Source organism: Sapajus apella, unplaced genomic scaffold (assembly GCF_009761245.1).
Source record: "Sapajus apella isolate SASKATOON/1434 unplaced genomic scaffold, GSC_monkey_1.0 scaffold8, whole genome shotgun sequence".
NCBI lineage: Eukaryota > Metazoa > Chordata > Mammalia > Primates > Cebidae > Sapajus > Sapajus apella.
The window spans coordinates 21794088-21803485 of record NW_022436948.1 but is presented as its reverse complement, the minus strand read 5'-3'; positions in this window follow the sequence as shown (position 1 = coordinate 21803485).

Genomic DNA, 9398 nt, shown 5'->3' with positions numbered 1-9398 from the left:
AGAGATTTCCAAAGAAAGTGTTAAAGATGTGATCTGGTTACTTCTTAGTGCTTACAGTGAAATGTGGGAGAAAAAACATACACTGAGGGAAGAACTATGAAGTAGAAAGAACCAAAACTTGATGATTTAAGAAATTCTGACCTTGTTCGGGTTGCAAAATAAATTAAGTTCACGGTCAAGAAAGCATACTTTAAAAGCAGCATTTGACTGGAAAGCTTTTTGCTAGTACCTAGGAAAGAACTAATAGTTACATTGTTATTCACATAGAAGTCTCTTGAAATATATTAGTGAATCAAAGAAAGCACAGCTATCTGGAAAGAAGCCAGGAAGATAAATGAATAATTCAGAAAATATCTGTGATAATGTCTTGACTAATAGAGTGAATTCCCATGAATTCAGGCTACTTACAAGGGTCTTGAAAAATTTTTACCAGCAGAAACTCTACCAGCTGAGATAGAAAGAGACAGAGAAAGAATGAGATAATAAGAAAATGTTGGTCCCAAAATTCTACAAGCATGAAATGGATAACATTGCTTACCTGAGAGCATGTTCTGCATTTCTTAAAAATTAGAGATGGCTCCAATGGAAGAGTCATCATCCTTTGAGCAAGTCGAACTAGGAATCAAAGAATATTATTACTAGGTCTTCAGACCTTGTCATTTTCCCAACTGGATTTCAAAATTTTGGACTGTTAATACTTGCCTTTCTTTCATTGCCCCCCATTTTGAAAGGAAATATATATAACAGCTATTTTATCCCATCCACCATTGTATCCTGGGAGCTGATAACTTGCTTTCTAGTCTCACAAATCCACATATGAGATTCTGTCCCAGAATGGATTACATCCAGAGCTTCATTCATACCTGATTTAGTTGATTTAGAGAGTAAGATTTGAGACTTTGAGCTGAGAAGACATAGATGAAATTTTGGATTTAAGTTTATGCATTCGTTGGTTGAAATTTTGGTGATTTTGTTATGGGGTGATTGCATTTTGCATGTGGGATGAAACTGAATCTTTGGAGCCCCAAAATTGAACTATCATAAGCAGAATAATGGCCTCTCATTGATACCCACGTTCTAAACTTTGGAACTTGTGAATATGTTATATGTCTTCCATGGCAAAATTAACTTTTCAGAAGTGGCTAAATTAAAGACCTTGAGATGGGGATTATCCCAAATTATTTTGCAATATCCTATAATTACAAAGGTCCTTATAGGTAACTTAGGAAGGAAGATCATTCAATGTTAGGGTGACTTAGTATGGGAAACACTGGATCAGTCACTTATGGCTCTGAATATTCAATAGGGCCAAGAGCCAAGGAATACAAGCAGCTTTTAAAAGCTGGAAATATCAAGACAATGGATTCCCCACTAGAGGATCCAGAAAGAAATGCAGCTGTTCTGACATTTTGATTTTAGCCCATTGAGACACATTTCTGACTTCTGACCTTCAGAAATGCGAGATAATGATGTCAGAGATGCAGATATACCAGAGACTTACGGAGAATCGTCTCTCAGTGAGATATCCAACCAGTGTTGAACATGCTCCCTGATTTCCTCTTGTTGCTTATTGTAATGTCAGAGGCGGGAGATCAAACAAAGAAAGACTGGTAACCAAAATATTAACACTTGATGGTTTTGAAAAATTTTAGTGTTTTCATTTCACAAAAGAGGATAGCTTTCTGAGGAAAGATAAAAGTTAGACACACTCCTAAGAAAATACAGACCAAATGTAAAGCTGAAGATGTGACTAAAACATCTTTGGTGAAGACCTCAGAAAAATCAAAGGTTGTATATCAGACAAAAGGCTCCCTAAAGAGATTGAATGTGTTCCTCATATTTTCTTAAAAACCATAGAGCTTTTAAGAAGCACAAGGTCACTGTCCCTCAGCCTTCCTAGGTGAAATGAAAAGTAAAGAAGGTTTCATCCCTAAGAGATTACGAACATGGATTTTGTCTAATGGTATAGTTTTTAATGAGATTTATACGCTTTTTAAGAAAATTCCAGATTCAGATGTGATACCATATTGAACTGAAAAGAACAAATATAACACAAAATTAAAAGAGGGTTTTTATCCCACAAAATTCTACTGGCAGCGAGTGAGTGAAAAGCAACCCATGCTACCTTTCATTAAAAAGGAAGGGGACACACAGAGTGGAACCAAGAGCCCAGAACAATTATTTGTTGGTCTTGAGATATAATTACAGAATTTACAGCATGTGACTGGCTGAGTTTTAGAATTTTAAATGTAGCTTTTCAAAAATGACTACTTTTTTTCTTCCTCTTTAAAACATATTATCTATGCCAATCACATCATTTTGCACTGGGTGTATTAAGAGCAGATATCTTGTCATGTTAGTTTCGGAGATCAAGGAAAATTGCACTCAGGGGATTGTATTTAAGAAACTGTATGAAGGAGTATCATTCACTACTGTACTAGGTATAGATGTAGATCTGGATTGGAGCTGATGCTGTAATGGGATAAGACATTAGGAGGGCTTTTATGAGGAAGTAATTGTATTTCACTTATGGGAGAAACATAAATAATTGAAGCCAGGAAGGACTGGAATAACAGCCTCCAATATAACCTCCAAAAATTCCTTTCATGACATTCACACCTTTAAATACTCCCCTACATATTTTACCAGGGTTTGTCAATGTGCTAAATAGCATATGGCCGAATATTGCTGGTCTTCTCTCTCTTTCTCTGTTATTCTACATCTCTCATTACTCTTTCTAGCAGAAATGAGTCATAACTTTTGGAGCAGCTATATGAAGAGGATCATGTAGTAAGTAACTAGTATTTTCAGGCAGAGCCTGTGAAACTGAGACCTGCCAACAATCAGGTGGGTGATCATGGAAGCAGATTCTGAAGCTGAAGTTGGATCTTGAAATGCTTGCTACTCCACAGGAGAACTGGGACCTTGTTACAAGTGCTGAGCTAAAACCACGCAGCTCAGCTGCTGCTAGATTCCTGTCAGAAACTGGGTGAGGTAATAAAGTTTCACAGCAATTTCCTAAGCAGTAATATAATACTTATCCAGCTTTGTTTTTGGTTTTTTTTCAAATTACCTTACTTTGAAACAACTATCACTTTAAGAGTGAGGTGTTCTCAGTCCCATAGAAAACTCAAAATTCAAAATGTCTTTTCAAATGATAATAGAAAATAAAATAAATATGTTAGCTGAATGCAATTTAGGGCAAAACTCAACCAAATGTGCAGCATATTTTAAAAAAGATAATGTGTAGAATTCACTCCAAAGAGCTGTGAATGCATTCTGCTTATACTTTTTATTTGCAATCATTTATTTTGTACTGCTGATTTCGTTCTTTCTTTAACTGTGAATTAAAAAGTAAATAAACCATAAACTGCTGACTACATGAAGCATTACAAATGTAACACCTTCCTGCCTTTGCCTCAAAAATTGGTAAAATATACCTAAAGTTTTCTGAACATCTTTTTTATTCCTACTTTGTATTTTAAAGAAAAAGTTAAATTTACATGAAATAAAGAATCATAATAAAGATTAATAGTTTTTAATTAATTGGAAAATGCAGTCTGGAACATAAAAATAGAATGACTATTTTATTATAATTTCCCATACAGTTATAATACAGAGAAAGTAAAGCAAGAGTATTAATTTTAAAAAGATACTTTTTCTCTGTGTAACAATTTGAGTATTTTAATTCTTGAGTATAACTTTATAAATGTGCAATTTACAAAGCTCTGCAAAATGCCTCATTCTTACACTCTCATGCAAAGCTCTGGATATTTGCTAAGTAAGACTCTTCTATTTTCGTTACTAGATATCGGTTCCTTTGTCTATTTGATGCCATAGTTTCATTAAAGTTGTTTTTACTGCATCTTAAATTCACTGCAGTGTAATTCAGATGTCTCATTTAAGATAGATAAAGTATGAGCTGGAAATACTTAAGTGACTTACCAGAGCATAAATGCTATTTACTGTCAGAAGAGAAAGTTGAGTTGTCCTTACTTAAGTTTCAAACTTTTGCTTTTAAAAGTTATTCAGTAACTTAGCCATTTCTTTACACATATCTTTACTTTTTTAGATATGCTCTTTCAATAATTCTTGAATGTTCTATAATATTGTCATTGCTTTGTAGTTTCTTGTATCTCAAGTAATAATACTGATGCATTTTATAATTGAGACATGTAAAAAATACAAATCAGTAAGCAATGAAAAAGAATGAAATCATTAAATCTCCATCATTTAAAATTATATTTTCTGTGTTTTCCATTTTTAAGCTTCTTTATTAATGAGGAAAAACTGTGACTTCTTCCTTTGTTTATATTTTAAAAGATTTTTTTTGCAAAGTAAAATATTTACATGTATTCTGATTTTACATGTGTTATAGTTTCTAATTTAATAATTAAATAATGAAGAATGTGTTATAATTCTAATGTTTTCATCAAATTCTTGGTAAATATCCTCCACCTGTAGGTTTTTAATTATGTATAATTTAGTAGTCTGAAATTACCGCTGTATTTTATTGTCAATCCTTATATACAATCAGATTCTTCTTCTTAATATTATTATTTTGGCTCTTACTTGCTTGCTGATGCCTGCTTCAAATACAAGTTTAAAAATAAATGTGTTGTCTTAAAAATGATTTTATTTTGGCAATACAAGGATCTACTCCAAGTCTTTATCTTTGATTTTTTTTAATAAGTACCTATTTACTTTTTCCATTTTATTTCTGAATTACCTTTAGGTTTAAAATAAAATAATTTGAATAACCTTATTACAGGCCATGAGAACTTAATGTGGGGCCCCTGTGGATCAGAGTGGGCACTCCTTCCACCCACCTACCTTGTGGACTCAATATAGAGATTGTATAGAGACTGTAAGACAGATGTGTGCCTCTCTGTGTCTCTCTGCTTGAGGGTGTTTTTTATTCAGACATTGCTCCTGCATGCCGCATATGCAGAGTTTTTAATGCCTGGGAGTGTCCTCAAAGGGATGTGGTTTTTGAACTGTAGATTGCTAGCCCAACTTCTTTTCTGTAAAGAGCATAAGAGTGGTGTCGAGTTCCAGTTTTTCATGTAGGCAACTTGCCAGTTATGAAACTCTCTCGGTTTCCTCCCTTCCTATATCATTTTCAGACTTCCTGCATGCTTCTTGAAATAACTTCTCAAATAAAAATCTTAAACACGAATTGTTGTGTCAGCTTCCACATTTGGGAAATCCTAAACAAGGACACCTAATATGCTTCAAACTTCCAATGATAATGTATAGACAAGAAGACAGATCTGTCCTCTAGGCTGTGCTTTTAGTGCCAAATTTCTTAATAACATCACCTGTTCTGCTGACACTCACTCTGGAGGAAATAAAACTTTAGAGCCCCTGGCCAAAAAGGATCTGAGAGAAAGGTAAAAGATCTAGGCGACCGAATCGTTATGTCTGAGTGGCAATGCCATGTCTTGAAAACCTTTAAATTCATTAACCTGATAAAATGTATTTTGGCTCATCAACAAATTTTGGAATATTTACTCAAATGTAGACAATAAAATGTTTTATATTTATATGAGGGAGTAGAGGGGAATTCACCAGAACTTCAGGATTCAGGATTTGTTTGAAAGTGAAGGAGTTGTTTTCGTTAACTAGAACTGATAATTCAAAACAGCTCCTTCTCCTGAGTAGTGTCTGAGAACCAAATAGACCCCAATTATCTGTTTTGGAAATTTTCTCTTGGGTAAATTGAAGAGTTCATCTAGAATACATGTTCTTCCAATCTATAAAATACTGCAATTTTTAGTGTGTGTATATTATTAACTATAGTAAATTTAAGAAATATATTACCTTAATATCTGCAAACTAAATGGTGACTGACTCAGAGTTCCAACTTTCTATCCAAAGCAATTTCCATGTGCATTTCATGAGTTCATCATCTTCCAGCAATACCATACTGTGTAAGTTGACATTAAAGTGTCTAAACTAACCCAACTACTTACATTTAGGCAGCTTTAAGTCTATGTGTGCCTTAAGATTGTCGTGAAAATACATGATTATTATGCCCGTCATACCTATCATTTTTATCATTATTAATTTTAGCTCAGTAGTTCCACATTTATTTAATTTCTTGCAATATTTTGTTTCTTAAAGGCATACCATCTATGTTTTCAATCCTACATACAAATAGTGATTTTACACCAATTTTAGCATTCAGCTGTATAAATCAATGTGCTCTCAGTGTATTTTTTTTTTTAAAAGTAAACTCCCTTTCTTTAGCCCCCTTCCAAGAAACCTCACTTGCATTGGGATGGAATTAATATCCCACATTTAATATTAAAAATAAAGGAACTTATATAGTTTTAAAAGTTATATTGGAGTAATAGAATAATTTAATTTAAAAGCAATTGTATTTTAATTCAAATTCAAAGCATGATTTCTAGCTCTGAGCTTTAAAAAAAATATGAAAATATCCTTAATCCTGCAAAGAACCATTATTTATAGCATCACTGAACCCTTTGAAAGTTGTTTGATTTACTTTGCTTTCTTTTTTATAAGTTAGCTTTCACAGAGCTAATGATTTGAAAATATTAGAATAATGTAGCATGTCAGATATTTATCTTTAAAGTCATTTAAAACACTAATTCTATATTGACCAAAGGTTTTCCAAATGTATAGGTAAAAAAAAAAAAATTCAGATAATTCTACTTTGAATAATGTGTTAAAGTGGCATTTTGAAAAATTTACTATTATGAAATGAGTATTGATAGATACTGTCATCTTTAAGAATAATCATGGATGCAATAATAAATTAATATGTCAAAGATGTTATAGAATTCCAATATAAAATTCTTTTTCATTAGTTTACTAAATAATGGGAAGAGATTAAATACATGGAAACCTTTCTATTTTATTATTTTGTAGTCATAGCATCAGGAATTTTTATAAATATGGAAATACACACTATGATTATTTCTTGAAAAATCATTTTTCTTCATTTTATAGACTGGTCAGAATGCAAGCAAACACCAAATTCAAAATCAAATGTTTGAGTTTTAATAATATGACATTCTGTACTTAACTTTCAGAAATTACATGTTTCTATCAGGATGAGATGAAGAATATACTGAAGAAATTTATCTAGGCAGAATAAAATAATATTTTATTGCTGGTGCTTATTGAATATCACTTACAAGTGCTATATTAGAATTCATTTTCCATGGAAACAAAAGCAGATATACACAAGGCTGCAGAGATGCTTAAGCTCAATGAAGTCAAAACTAGAGTAAAAGAAAACTTAAATGGAGCAATTGTCTGCATGTTTAATGTGGGAAAAATAAAAATACACTCTATATTTTACCTGAAATTTTCCCTACAATATCAATAATAATTATTATATTTTTCTTTCTCAATATTTTAGTATTTTCACAAAAGTAAAATGTTACTAGCTAAATTAAAGAGTAAAAATTAAATTCATTCAAAATTCAGCATAAGCAAAGTTCTTCAGTAGTTAATAGTTTGATTTCTACTTCTGGGGTGAAGCAGACACCATTACTTGGCTATCCAATTAACTCATTTGCTTTATTCTTTCTTTTTCTTTCTTTCTTTTTTTTTTTTTTTTTTTTTTCTTTTGAGATAGAGTCTCACTCCATTGCACAGGTTGGAATGCAGTGGCATGATCATGGCTCACCGCAGCCTCAATCTGCCAGGCTCATGCCATCCAACCACCTCAGCGATTTTACATTGATAGGGTTTTGCCATTAGATGCATGGGCAGTTCTAACCATTGAGACTTAATGGAGAGTGTGAAATTTTTGATTTAAAAAAATGAGAGCAACAGTTGTCTAATTCATTTTATTTTCCACCCTTTGTTTTCCCCCTTTGGATAATGGACTAGGCTGAAATGATGCTCGGAATTGTTTCAGGAATCTTGAGGCAATGAGGGAAAATTTAAAGAGAGATGTCACCTGTATCTGAAGTATCACTAGGAAGACAATCCAACCTAGTATCTGCCAATCTAGTACTTTTATGGAGTCACTTAACATGCCTAAATTTTATTAACACTTTTACTGCTTGAAGCCTTATACTTCATACATAATGCTTACCTGAATGATACTTTAAAGACACTCATGAATTATATTGAAAAGCAAGAGCTACAAATTAGAAGAAAACAGATATAACAATTACAGTTACTGATTAGATATATTTTCATTTTTGAAAAGATGCCAAATAATAAAATAAATAAAAGACTGCAATCAATGAAAGTAAAAATAGAAAGATTATCATGGTTGTTTAAATATTAACAAGATGGACAAATCTCTAGCCAGACTGATCAGGAGCAGAGAGAAATTGGACAAAGTATAACTGTCAGTAATGCAAAGGGGGTAACACTACAGATCCTACTGACATTACAGAGATGATAATAAATACAGTAAACAAGTTAATGCTAATAACTTTGACAGAAAAAGAGTACGTACTTTGAAAGATTAAAAACTATCAGCCCGGGCACAGTGGATCATGCCTGTAATCCCAGCACTTTGGGAGGCCAAAGCAGGGAGATCACAAGGTAAAGAGATAGAGACCATCCTGGCCAACATGGTGAAAAACGATCTGTACCAAAAATACAAAAATTAGCGGGATGTGGCGGCGCTTGCCTGTAGTCCCAGCTACTTAGGAGGCAGGAGAATCACTTGAACCCAGGAGGTGGAGGTTGAATTAAGCCAAGATCCAAGACACTGCACTCCAGCCTGGCAACAGAGGGAGACTTGGAAAAAAAAAAAAACCCACAAAACTGTCTAAGTTCAGTAAAGAAAAAATCATAATCTGTACAGTTCTATGTATGTGGGAAAAGTTGGATTTTTTAAGTTAAATATGTTAATGCAAAAGTAAAGCCTTAAACCCAGAAATCATTAATGCAAATTGTACCAAACATTAAAGGAAAGAAAAAGTAACAATTCTATATGGACATTCCCAGAAAAAAGAAAAAGAGGAAAGAAATTATATTCTATTATAAAAGCAGGATTACCCTGACAGCTGAAACAGAAATTCCGAGAGGGTAAACACAAGAGCAGCATACTACAAGAACATAAATGCATGCTTTATTAAAAAAAAAATCTAGCAATATGTAAATATGGCAATACATTTTCACCAAGTTACATATGTAAGTAGCAGCCACTACACATAAGGCTGAGATAAAACACATGAGAGACCATCTTTTTACTCCTAGAGGTGAAATCTGGACGTTTTTGTACAGGGCACTGCCATGGATCCCTGGATGGCACAGAAATCTCTTTGGAAATGTACTTCGGAAATTTCCTAGAAATCCACCCACTTTGATGCTAGTGAAATTTGGTCCTGGGAATCAGGTCACCCCAGTGGTTCTCAACTGCAAAACTCCACAATAGAGGTGTCACCTATCAGCAGGTG